The following is a 13,021-nucleotide window of genomic DNA, read 5'->3' on the forward strand; positions in this document are numbered from 1 at the left end:
TTTTATGTGTTTTATTTTTTTATTCATTTTAAAAATACAAATAAAACAATAAATTACTCTAAAAAGTGTCCGAATCAGAAGGAACTAGACAATGACTTTTGATGATCATAACAAAGTGCTAGGGTTAAATTGTTTTAACATTTGCATTGTACAGTTCTATTTCTTCAGATTTCTTTCCACTGTTGCAAATCTATTAAAATGTTAAGTGTGTTGTACATTGCGTGGGGCAGTAACTTTAATTGTATTGCCCTTTCAGGTTTTCTTATTAGTCTTTATAGTCAGTCCCTGAGAAGCTGAGTCCCGCAGATGGCTTGTGTACCAGATGATGGGAATAGTGGATTCTTGAAGGCATGTGAACCCCCACAGTTGTTATGGAAACTGGTAGAGTTGGACCTTCCAGAAATAAAAAACATTTTGGGAGAAACGCTGGTTGACCTGAGTTTGGAGATGCACAGAGGTAGGGGGGAAACCAGGGAGATTTATGATGCTTTGTATAGTTTTTGGATTCTTCTTTTCATATTTTTTTTTTAACAGATGTTTTCTTCCATAAATTATGAGATTCCTCCTAGGTATAATATGTTCCAGTATTACAGGTTAGGAATTGCCAATCCTCTATTTCATTCCAAGTAGGCCAGAGTGTTTATACATTTTTGTGACTTAATTCACTTTAACACGCATGACAAAGAAATAAATAATAATAATCTTCCACCACAGATGCATCTCTACTTTGGGCTATCAGATGGAGTATCAGACTGCAGTAGTGATTTTGTGCCAAAATTAAACAGTTGTGCTGTTCTCTTTCAGCTAGTCCATGGAGAATAATTAGACAGTTTCAGACAGGCTTTTATCCTGTATCATCTTACGCAGAAACAGGAGAGCCCTGGCTTTAAATTAATCGAAGGTCAAAGAAAACCTACGGCACTTTAGAGCAAAATCAGGTGCCAACTGAGCATTAAGGAGTCAGTAAAACTGTAAAGCTTCAGAAAAAAAGTAAAAATTAAATCTTTTGAAGTAATACAAGATGTAGCATTGAATTATTTTTTGTACTTTTTGTATTCATTCAAATCCAATCACAGAACTACTGGAACAACCCTCTTGCCCCCGCAGTACTCCTATACATTAATGGGGAGTTCAAACAATAGTTATCTTAAACATATGCTCTCCTGTCTCTGATAAACTGGTAGACAAAGTATAGACCATGAAGTTACCCACTGCAAAGGGTAAGCATGTATCGTAGTTCAAAAATATGTAAATTATTCCTAGCAATTAACTGTGAAATTAGACTTAAGGTAAAATGGCTTGGTTTACATGCACTTGAAAATCGACTCTACAGTCATGACGTCCTTTTGGCAGCGTGACTTTAAGGGCAGAGTCAATCACTTTCTCATGATAAAAATAGCTGTAAAAACCCATGTAAATCAGAGCAGGAATCGTGCTTGTGGCTCACGAGGTTTCAGTCAAGGTCCAGTTTTTCTTAATGTCATGTAATCTCCAGCAGAATATGTGACCAACTTATTATATAGGTCCTTCAATCTGATTTATCCATAACCCCCCAAGTCAAATGGGGAATGTCAACTTCAACCAATGGGGTATTGCCACTGGTCTCACTGGTGGGACAGCTGGTAGACTTTTAGATGCAAATTCATCAATTGTTTTCTACAATGCCCAGTGTCAGTAATGTGGTTGATACATATTGTCAGTAAGTGAGTCTAATTTCCCTTTACAGTATCAGGGCACTTCATTATTCAAGCTCAATATATTTATTCCGTTGTTTGTAACACGATCCAGGTGTAGTGAAGGAAACTGATGGAGAGAAAAGTGTTGTTCTAGCTGCAATAGCTCATGTAGCAAGACAATATTTGAGGTACTGTTACTGTGCTGGGACTTAGATTCACAACCCTACAGCCCAATGCACCTCTAACCGCCCAAGGCTTGAGTTTTAGTATAACTTGCACTATTTTTCTTTTAGGCCTCCCCATAATTAATAACTTCCTTCTGCGCCATGAACACATGAACATGAACAGTATGGCACATACAGTAGTCCTACACATACTGCTCTGGCAAGGTCACGACCTGCATTAAACTAGATTCCCGCTGAAAATATTTGGTCTCTATTTATGTCTAACAGGATATGAGAACACTAGTATCCTCTTTTCATTGGACTGTAGCCAAATAACTTTTTCTGGCTTTATTTAATATACTGCACTTACAATGGTTCTTCAGTTCTATTTCATTAAAAGCCACACTGACCAAGGTCGATGCTGGTGTTGGTGACCCAGTTGGTGCCATACTTGTTTTTGGAGTACCAGTCAGCCACCTGGTAGAGATGTTTATTAAATGCTATAAAAATTTTAATATCAAAAGAACTCCTTCCTTTTTTTTATTTGCAATGGTATTTTAAGATAACTTCATATCCTCTTTTTCAAAGACCAGTGAAAAAGTCTGCCAGGTTTATTCTATACCACAAAAGGGTAGTTTAATATCGCCCAGCCTGGATATAGACAAAAGCCTTTTTTTTTCTTTGTTTTTTTTTTTTTTTTCCCTGCAGCAAAGGTCAAAGCTGGTCAGTCAAGAGTAACATTGACAATAAGATATTGTGCCTTAAATGTAAGTTTTGTTTGTTATGTCCCTCAGGATCTGCCAGTTGGTGTTTAGGGACACTGGGCAGTCTCCAATGTAATTTGTTACACAATAGACTACTATCACTGTGTCTAGTTTCTTCCCATAGAAGTAATTCTTTCCAGGTACAATAGAAACCTTGTTTGTCAGGAGGGTGGTCTTTTCATAGCAACTCACTGGACTTTCAAAAGTATGCAGTTGTTTTGTTTTTAACCCTTTTTTGCTTGGACCAAAACACAAAAGTAGTAAAAATGCATCTTTTATTTTTTTAGTGTTAAGGGAACAGTGACTGTTATGCCCTTTTTTTACGCTTTTTTCATATGTCTTAAAAAAAATAAAAATGTGGGTAGTTGGTGACCATCTAATAAAATATGGATGCAGTGTCACAAAAGGTTAAAATCAGATGATCACTTACACTTACACTTAGGAGGCTGTGTGGTCCAGTGGTTAAAGAAAAGGGCTTGTAACCAGAAAGTCCCCGGTTCAAATCCCACCGCAGCCACTGACTCATTGTGTGACCCTGAGCAAGTCACTTAACCTCGTTGTGCTCCATCTTTCGGGTGAGACGTAATTGTAAGTGACTCTGCACCTGATGCATAGTTCACACACCCTAGTCTCTGTAAGTTGCCTTGGATAAAGGCGTCTGCTAAATAAACAAATAGTCTGCTAAATAAACAAATAGAAGGGAATTCATTGTTGTTGTGCTCTGTCTAAAGTGTGGTTTTAGAAATCCCATAAGGAACTACTGGTAGACTAATAATACAGTACATCTTGGCACAGGCAGCTCCATTTATCCACCATGCATAACACTGCAAAGTTTGTATGGATGTTTGGCACACTGTTCCTGGCTCTCTCTTAAATATTTTTAGTCCCTGTGTGCTTTGGTCATTCTTTAATTTGTGAATTTTTAGATCTGCAGTTACAGTGTTACATTGCTCTCTTGTTATAAGGCGGAAGAGCAGGTTATAAGACAGAATAAGTTATACTCGAGAACAAGTTATAAGGCAGTATGGTCATGGCTTCCTTTTACCCTATAACACCATTATACTAGCAATTGTATTCTCGCAATAAGGTGTAACACAAAATTTACAGTCTCTTCCCTATGCCTCCCGAGTCCTGACTACAGCGTTATAAAGAGGGAGCACAGTATTGTTGTGTTTGAGGCTTTCTTTGAAATGTACTGTTTTACCATCATCCCATTGCTTTGATCTTGTGGTTAAAAGTCTAAATCAGCTGATCTGCAATGAGCCAAATCCCAATAATTTCTCTTTAATTTTATTCCAACTTGTTGCATTTACTTTTTGCTAATTTAGGACACATTTATAACACAAACCATCTCTCACATTTTAAGACAGTGGAGGCACAGTTGCTAACTGAGCTGTTCTTAGTCACATGAGTTTTTATTTAAAAACCCACTTGATTTTTTTTTTTTTTTTTTTTTTTTTTTATAAACCAGGGGATGCCAGAAAATTATTGGCTCTTTCAGTATTTCAATAAGCCCTCATTTAACATTTATGTTAAAAAATGATTAAGGCGTTAACTGAACACTGAAACATAAGCTACTTATAGTTAGAAGTTATGGATGGATTTGAATTTAAATCATGTCTAACACTATTATCCTTTTGTTTAAATCATTTTTCACAGACTGTTCAAGACATTTCACAATCTTTTTTTATTTAGCTGTAAAATCAGTTTCTATTAAACTTTACTACAACCTTAGACAAACAAATTATGGGATTCAACAATATGATGACTCATAATTCAATGTAGTTATAACAACACTCTGCAGAACTGTCCTTTTTATTTTGGGGTCAGTTTTTATTTCATTTATTAAAAGTGGCCTATTTTACTTATTTTGGGATCGATACCACCTTTAATTCTTGCCAAATAATAAGCCTTGGCCTGTTGCAGTAGGTTAAGTGGGGATTTGGAAGTAGATACGTATGCTTCACCTTGGCTACAGCAGTGACTCTCTCTCTCAAGGGAATTCAACCCTGCTAAATGAATGCCTATGTGGAGAGGTAATGATGTGAGGCTTTGTCCAAATGAATGTTCCCTGTTAATCCTCCATACCCCCCTCGTCACCCCTGAGCACCCACCCCCAATTTCAGCCTTCCACAGCTGGGGTGTTTTCAATCACCATCTCAGCTCCTTCTCTAAGGCTAGAAACCTGGCATACGATTAAAGAGAATAATAACATTCAGTTCCCTAGGTTTTCGGCTTCTGCTTTAATCTGTCTTGCATCTGATTTTACGATTTCCACAGAGATTGGGGCCGTTAACGAGAGGGGATCGGAGGGCATGAAAATAAAAATATAAGCTTCGTGGAACTGCAAGCAAAACTTTCATGGGTGGATGTAGCAGATGACAAAACTGAACTTTATTTTATTGAACTGGCCTGTTAGGGAATATTTGTAGTTATGGTTATGGTTATAAAGGTCATAAAGGTTCCTGCATTTTGGTTTGGTGGAGATGTTCAAATTCTGCATAAGTGTGAGCGTCACTAAGTTATATTTAGTGAGTGCTTCATCAGTAAGCAATTAGATATCTCTCTGAGTGAATGATACACTGAAACGGTCTTGATGCGTCTTAATCCTCAGATAAGCATTAGCTACCAATATTATCCATGTCTAACTGATGTTTTTGTTTGTAATATTCAGGGATGAAAACAATGTATTGATGAACTACAACCCCTGTGTGGTAAGCTTTGTGACTGGCAGCAGTAAGCCTGCCAGTCAATTGGGCACAGCAGGCAGTGCCAGGAGTTCATGTGACGGACAGGAAGGGTACAGCAGGCCCCAAACAACAAACAGCAAAAGGGAAGAGCGGTTAGTATCAAAACGATTAGAAGTGGTCTGTATTGCACCTTCTGTTGATTGTCAGTTTAACTATTTGCTCACAAATTTTTCAGTGACTTTTAACCATCCAGCTTGGATAAATTGCTCAAATCGTAAGAGTATCCCATAGCACAACTGCTTTTCGAATTTAAGCACTTTTCCGTATCCTGGGTTTATGATTCAAGGATGGAAAAGCACAAGTAGGAAGAGTCTACAGCCTGGTGCTCCAAGGTTTCTGTTCTTTTGCAGATTGTATTTATTGAGTATTCATTTACCAAAACTGCCAGTCAGCATTTAATACATCTGAGAGTCACGCTATATTACTAAACTGATGTTTTATGGTGCCAACAATGTTATTGCCTGAATCCCAGCTTGGACTGTTTATTAATATGGATTCCTGTGGGTCAAAATGTTTCCACGTACAGTACAATAAAGTATTTTCATTTCATAAAAGCAATACCACAATATCCTCATTATTACCTAAAAGATAAGTAGCCTTGTCTTTTGTTAAGCACAAGGCCTTGTGCATGGGTCACTTAACTGTCGTAATTGCCAGCTATCTATTAAGTAATGCCCTCTGTGTCTAGTGTCAATGCTATGAATTACTAGTTTAAAAAGGAATAAGATCTGTTCTAGGTCTTAAATGGCTGAACATGCATTAAAATGCTAAAACGAGCCGGCATATAAAGGAATTCCCTAACAAAAGGTTTCATTTTGCAGTTCAACTCTGCCATAAAAATAGTGATTTTAGTCTGAAGATTTTACCCTTTAAAAACAACCTTCTCTTCAAAGTATCCTTTTTTGTATGATCTGTGGCAAAAAATGGTTTAAATGCCAAGATGTAAACCAATAGGGGGCATGTAAGAAGTTTAATATTATCACATTTTTAAGTATAAATATGCTCATTTTGAGTGTATTATGGTACAGAACTTGTGTCTTCTAACTTCCCTAGTGGCTGTCTGGTTTAAATTAACCAGAGTGTTAAGGTTATATATCTGTGTCATCTCATTACTCTGTTTTTCCCCCAAATAGCCATTTTTCTAGCCTCTCAACAAGCTCCAGTATTGAGGATGATATTGATGCCATAAAGGAAAAGTTAAATGTAGTTCAGATTGACGAAGTTGTGACGCATCTGAAGTAAGCAATGAAGCATATAGCCTCATTCTTTATGTACAATATCCAAGAGCTTATTTGCTTTATAACATTTGGCCTGATATGCCATACATAGTTTGTTAAATACAGATAGGAGAGAGGTGGTTTTGAAAATCTGTTACTGCTGTATTTTTCAAATCTGAATTATATTTGTTCACTGACTGTGCCATGTAACCACATTAAAGTTGTGCACAGCAACTAATTTTGTTAGGGTAATTTCATTATTATTCTACAGTGCGTATCATTCAGAAAGGCTGCTGGTTAGCAGGTGTGTTGACCAAGTTGTTTCTCCTGTCTCTTGAGCCCAGGATCACAGGAGGCTTTTCTTTCCACCAAAAAATAAAAAGGTGTAGCCATTTTCAGTGTTCTGACAAAACTGCCTTAGAGGCTGGACCACATTCCTCTGCTGTAAACCGCAGTGGTCTGGCAGGATTATGATTGGTTAACACTACAATAAGAGTCTCTTTCTGCTGTCAGTATCGCGGCTTCTGATCCCTGCCATATGGTTGTGCTTGTGTGCAGTGTAATGATCAGTAATGGGGGCATGTCCTTTATTTACACACTACCCAAAGGCTGCACACAAACCAAAGTGTTTACACATGTTCCAAGAGCAGGCTTTGGTCTACAGCATAAACCAAGATGGCATAATTTAGTGGTGAGGTAACTGGAAGTTTGAAAGATTCCATTTTCTTTGTTACCTCAAGTGCAGTTTTCATATGTAGGCAGTCAATTGGGGTGGCAGATTGACACTGATATCTTGGGGGGTGTGGGAACAGAATGCTGTACTGCTGTAAATTAGAGAAAACTCTGTCTCCCCATTTTATTATAGAAGGTCATTTTGAGCAGACACATTCCTAATAATGATGTTCTGAAACTGATTGATAGACAAGCTGGCAATTCAGGGGAAGAAAAACGCAGAATATTTATTTTCTGTCTGGACTTGCTATAAAAACTGAGTAGCTCTGCTCTCTTTACATTAGCTCCACCTGGTACCCACTTTGCAAAAACAGACCGTAAATCCAACTGGGGATTTCTAGAAAGTTTCAGTTTTCTGCTAGATTGTTTGTAACTTATGAATAGCTTTTCATTGGTTTCCCTGGCCTAAGCTGTCTGCATAGGATAAAAAGCTGGATAGATAGACAGACAGACAACTGATTTCTAATTAGTTGAAGTGGTTGAACTTAGATATTAGAGTGTTTATTTTTTTAGCCTGTTTAATGCACACTTTAATGTGTTTCAAAAATAATGTCTGAAGTGCAAGGTTGTCTATCCAGATGACTCAACTGGGCTAGTTTCTACTGATACCAGATACTTCTAGAACCTGTAATAAATCTTAGCAGCAGAAATACTTTCAAACAGTGGGAGGTGAGAACTGCCAATGGCCTTTGTGGTTGTGAACAAAAACATTCAGAGTGCTAAGCCAAAAAAAAAGTTTTTAGTAACTTTATAAAGCTAGCAAGAAACTACTAATTAAAACAAATTCCTGCAAAAATAGGTCCAATTTTGATGAACCTGTGCATGGACATTTCTTATGAGATTTGATTTCACATGCTAAGGATATAGGTTGTGTTGAACTACTTACTCTTGAAACTGTCATCTGCAATGCATACATCATTTGCCACTTACCAATACGTTTCCTATTGCAATGAAACTTGGTCATTAATGAGTATCAGAATCTAATATTAAAAAAAAAGAAAAATAAAGCTTGGGCTCAAAATTATTTTGCGAGCTTCACGCTGGAAAGATCAGTGATCATGTGCTACGTGTTGTAACATCATATTGCCATTCTCAGCACAGATATACAGTAAAACTTAAATCTGATGGTTGCAAACGACAACTGATCAAATGCAAACAGGACTACACAAAGGGAGAGGTTTGTGACTTTCTTGGAGAAATATGTCTAAAAAATGGGTGCCTAAAGCAAATGTGTCATTTGTTTTTTAAATTTCTTTATCTAAAGCATGCAACGTATGCACTGTACAGAACCAGACATGCATCCAGTTAACAAAATATCTACACATACTGTAGGGGAACCAAACATAATAATATAAAATGAAAAAGCAGCACGCTCTCCTGGTGTCTAAAGGGTTACATGTGATTCCTGTTAACTGTGTGCCAACCCTAATAGTCGCCATCTGGAATATGTGATCTTCCCAGTCCCGGAGCGGAATGCAAACAGTAAATGAAATAGCCAGACTCTGAGGGGAATAGACTGGAAAACACTTCTGTCTTCAAAGGGAACAAAAGCACTTATTGTAAGAAATGGAAAACAGACTTTAATGCACTGGTAATGTTAGATTCATTGGATGAAACTTCTTTTTATTAACACGTGGTGGTTGGATGACTGTGGCAGGAGATAACAAAAACTATAATAAACTTAACTTTGTTTAGCAGGGTTTTCATCAGTTGATACCTGTTGGCTCTCATATGGCCAACATGAATTGGATGAAATGGAGGCCTGATTACTCTTTGAAGGCAGGGTTAGTACACTAGAAGTACACAGTAGGTTAGGTATGTGTTCAGCAGCTGCCCAGCTAATAAAATATAAAGAGACATTTTGGATTATTGAATCGAGCAGGGCAGTGATAATTATCAAATAAGTTAAAGAACTAGATTTCGTCTTGTCCTTCTGATAAACTTTCTAGCTCTTCAGATTTATTTTGCTGTCTTTGTTTCCAGTCTGCTTGTATTGTCTACAGGGATGAAAGCACTAATATTATTTTTTATAGGAGGGTGTGCATGATGGTTTCTGCCTAACCCGTGCACCTGGCTCCTTTGTGACTGGGTACATTGCACCCAGTCATAGGGCTGAGCATAACTGTCATATTCCAGTGCACAAGATGTCATTATAATTTCATATCGGTAGAGGAATATGATACCTGCTCTGTGGATAAAGTAGGATGTCAGACCTATATTCTGACACACATCTTTCCATTTACAAACAAATGGCTTAGTTGTTGGGCAATAACCGATCTTATTCTGCAATCTTTAAAAGTGATCACTCTTGTAAATTATTTATTTTTTAAAATAATAATAATAAAAAAATCAACTTTGTATCCCTGTTAAAATTCTGCCTGATTTCCAACGATTTTGTTTAAATGTGTTATGCATGATTGTCCACATTTACCTTGCATGGTCTTTTTTGATGTCTGTGCCGCTTCGTTTGGAAGAAGTAAAAGAGTAAGATCTGCACAGCTAGGATACTAGCACATTGAAACATAACAGACACATTGAAACCAGGCAACAAACTGTACATTGGAACATTTTAATCATGCAACTGTGTCCCACTTTTCTTGTTTATAAATTAAGTTTTAAATACATCATTTTTACATTTTTTATTACAGGTTCATCTTACAGCAGGAATGCAACTTTGGAAAAAGGATGTTCAGTTCTTACAGGTGAGAAGTCAACATTTCTTGTAGAGACAAAGGAGTTATCATTTAATGCAGCTATTTAGATTTAGAAAAATATAAAGTTTTTTTTTTTTTTTTTTTTAATCTGTAGCTTTAAAACGTAGTGATTATACTTGAGTTTATGAGCTACTGGAAAGTAATTTGTTGTGATAGTAGTAGTGGCAGAACAAGTCAATCATCATCTGTGGGTGTAAACTTCAGTGGTGTCAAACAGAGAACACAGTTTCAGGGTGCACTAGTCCCTCACAGAAGCATTTTCCTCCTGTGTATGTGCTGGTCCGTGGTGTTTCAATGGAGCACATAGTTTCTAAGTGAAAGCATCTGGCGCAGTGATCAGCAATGTTTAAACTTGAGGTTTTTTTTAACCCTTTCAAGCCACAGTTAGATGTTTTAACCTGGCATTGCAAACCTCTCCTATTTAGACATAGACAACATTTGTACAAGCAAAATGTAACCATTCCGTTTCTCTGACTCGTGAATGCTCACTCTCTGTAACCCCTTTAAAAAAAAAAAAAAAAAAAGACATTTTAAGCAGAATTCTCCATCCCACTGTTGGCACGAAGATATTAAAGCTCTCTACCTCATCTCTTTTTCCTGCAACTAATGTTAATGCTGTATCCAATGAGAATAACATTTTCCAACAGTGCAGCCAAACACAATTTATCTCCTTTCAAAAATTCAGAATATTTTGAAAGTTAAATATGGACTGGATTGCAAATCATCCCTATGCACGCTTTTCACCTGCTGTGTTCCGGAGATTTTTAAAGCAGGGTAAACATCACTGACTCATTTTATAGTCTACTTTTCAAATAATGCCAGAAATATATAAAGCTATTTCAGTGATCATCTTGATCCTGGCAGCAGGGTGCCAACACACAAAACAAGCCTACTGGAGTTGAGAGGGCTACAGAATACCCTGCTGTGATCATTTGACTCTGAAACACAAATGCTTTTCCTGATACACTAAAATCACATCCCACGTCGTTTATGACATCCCTGTTTTCTAAATCAGTTGCGCAGCACTTTTTGTACATTACCTATGATCTTTCCCAGATGTATTAGAGTTTTGAAGGTTTCGTCTCCCCCTATAGAGGGGAAATTGAATCATGATGTTTTTGGACATGCAGGGTTTTTTTTTAACTTTTGAATATCTTGACAATAAAAAAAACATTCAAGAAGGAAAATACAATATATGTTCAAATGCGATTTGTAGGAACACAATGCTCTTTGTATAGCTATAGTTATGCAGTGCATTAAGCCACTATGCTCAGAGAGAGCCTTTAGTTTTGGAAGCAGTCAGGCTAATGAGAAAATCGCTGTTGGTGCAGTCATAACCGATGACTCAAGTCTGGAAAGTATGTAAACATCTGAAAAAGAAGTACATAAATAAAACATCCACAATACTGCAGCTCCCTTTGAATGTGGTGGTTGTTTATAGTTCAGTTACCCACTGTGGTTTTACATAAGGCACATCATTTTCACAATTTACTCTCTTCTGTGTATTATTAGAAACATTTACATGTAAAGAATAAATAAATAAATAAATAATAAAAAAAAAATACAGAAGTAAGATATGGTATAGACAGTAATCACTTAGCAGGGCAATGTTAACCTAATATGAAGTGTTAAAAAGTGGTCTTGGTATTGAAGAACAATTATTTTAGTTATCACCAATTCCATGGTGTGCTAAATACTGGCGAGTGGTGCAACCTGCAGTAAACGTATGCGAATGCATAGATTTTGTACCTCAACCAAACGGGAGAGCATTGATTACTGATAAATTAATTGTTTGTTGTTTTGTAGGAGTGTGTAGGTGAACATCAATACAGGTCAGAGGTCACAGAAACAAGACGAGAACCTTCCATGTCAGGTAGGTTTTTGGTTTTGTACCATTTTATTTTTGTATGTTAGGATACTGGTGTTTTCATGCTTTCATGTTTGTTTGTTTGTTTTGTTTTGTTTTTATAATGCCAGAACATGTGACATGGGTTGACATGATATTTGTCCCAAAAAGGCTCCAAAATGAATATTTAGAGCTGATCTCCCTTTTCGCTATTTTTTTTTTTTTTTTTTTTTTAAATAAAATGCATACCAGTACTTTTTAATTTGACAATTTTTTTTTGTGTATTACTCAGTGTTTTGATATTTGTAAAAAGACTGCCCCCTTGTGGCTCATAGTGAAATCACAGTGGTCTTGTCTATTTTCAAAATCAGCACATTGCAGTGGGTTCCCCAATGAGAAAATGTAATGGATCTTTAATTCTGGAATAAAACATTATTTTTATGGTAAATGTTTTTCTTTGTTGCATAAAACTTTATGCAGCAGTGGGCTTCAAAGGCTTTCACACAAAAATGTTTAGAAAACAGTTATTCTTCCAATACGTGATTAGAAACGATCTTGTTAACTACATGTATACTTGAACTATCGTGTCTGGCAGTTGCTGGAGGTGGGTGGTTGGGTTTTGATATTAAATCAAAATTTGAGAATACCCTCTGCACTCTGCCATTCCTCTGCAGTAATAAATCACTGGCACCCAGGATGCATTATTAAGATGTGTGCCAATTGGCATTAAACTTTGAGCTCTGAAGTTATTATAACCCAGATAACTCAATTTATCATGGAAGTATACTATCATTTCCTGTAGTCGTGCACATGGGATTCATTTAAAGTCGTTTCAGGGCCTTGGAACTCCCTGCCAGCCTGTCAGCATTAATTTTATTCGTAATGCTTTCAAATTAGAAGCTTGTAATGAGGCCGTCACTAAGAGCATTCCAGTTTGAAATGAATTATACTTAACTTCAGTGCGTGCATTTGAACAATTATTTTATGACGGGAAAATATGTATTACTATCTGACATTTTGGCATCAATAGTAGTCATAGTTGTCCAGAAAAAATATAAATAACATTCATTGAAATGTATGAATAGGGCATACCAGCTGATTAAGTAATTCTGAGTGATTAGGGTGATGGTTATACAAAAAAAAAAAAGATTAAGATTA

The 13,021-nt window shown here is 36.6% G+C and overlaps 1 long non-coding RNA gene across 1 annotated transcript; it reads left to right on the top strand.

Annotated features, from left to right (window-relative positions):
* The first annotated feature begins 258 nt into the window (after nt 1-258).
* Nucleotides 259-12,072, top strand: LOC117416955 (uncharacterized). The gene is made up of 4 exons (XR_004546664.3): nt 259-457; nt 5,279-5,446; nt 9,952-10,005; nt 11,824-12,072. It is a non-coding gene; the product is annotated as an uncharacterized LOC117416955 (long non-coding RNA).
* Nucleotides 12,073-13,021: the final 949 nt, after the last annotated feature.

This window comes from Acipenser ruthenus, chromosome 12 (genome assembly GCF_902713425.1).
Source record: "Acipenser ruthenus chromosome 12, fAciRut3.2 maternal haplotype, whole genome shotgun sequence".
Classification (NCBI taxonomy): domain Eukaryota; kingdom Metazoa; phylum Chordata; class Actinopteri; order Acipenseriformes; family Acipenseridae; genus Acipenser; species Acipenser ruthenus.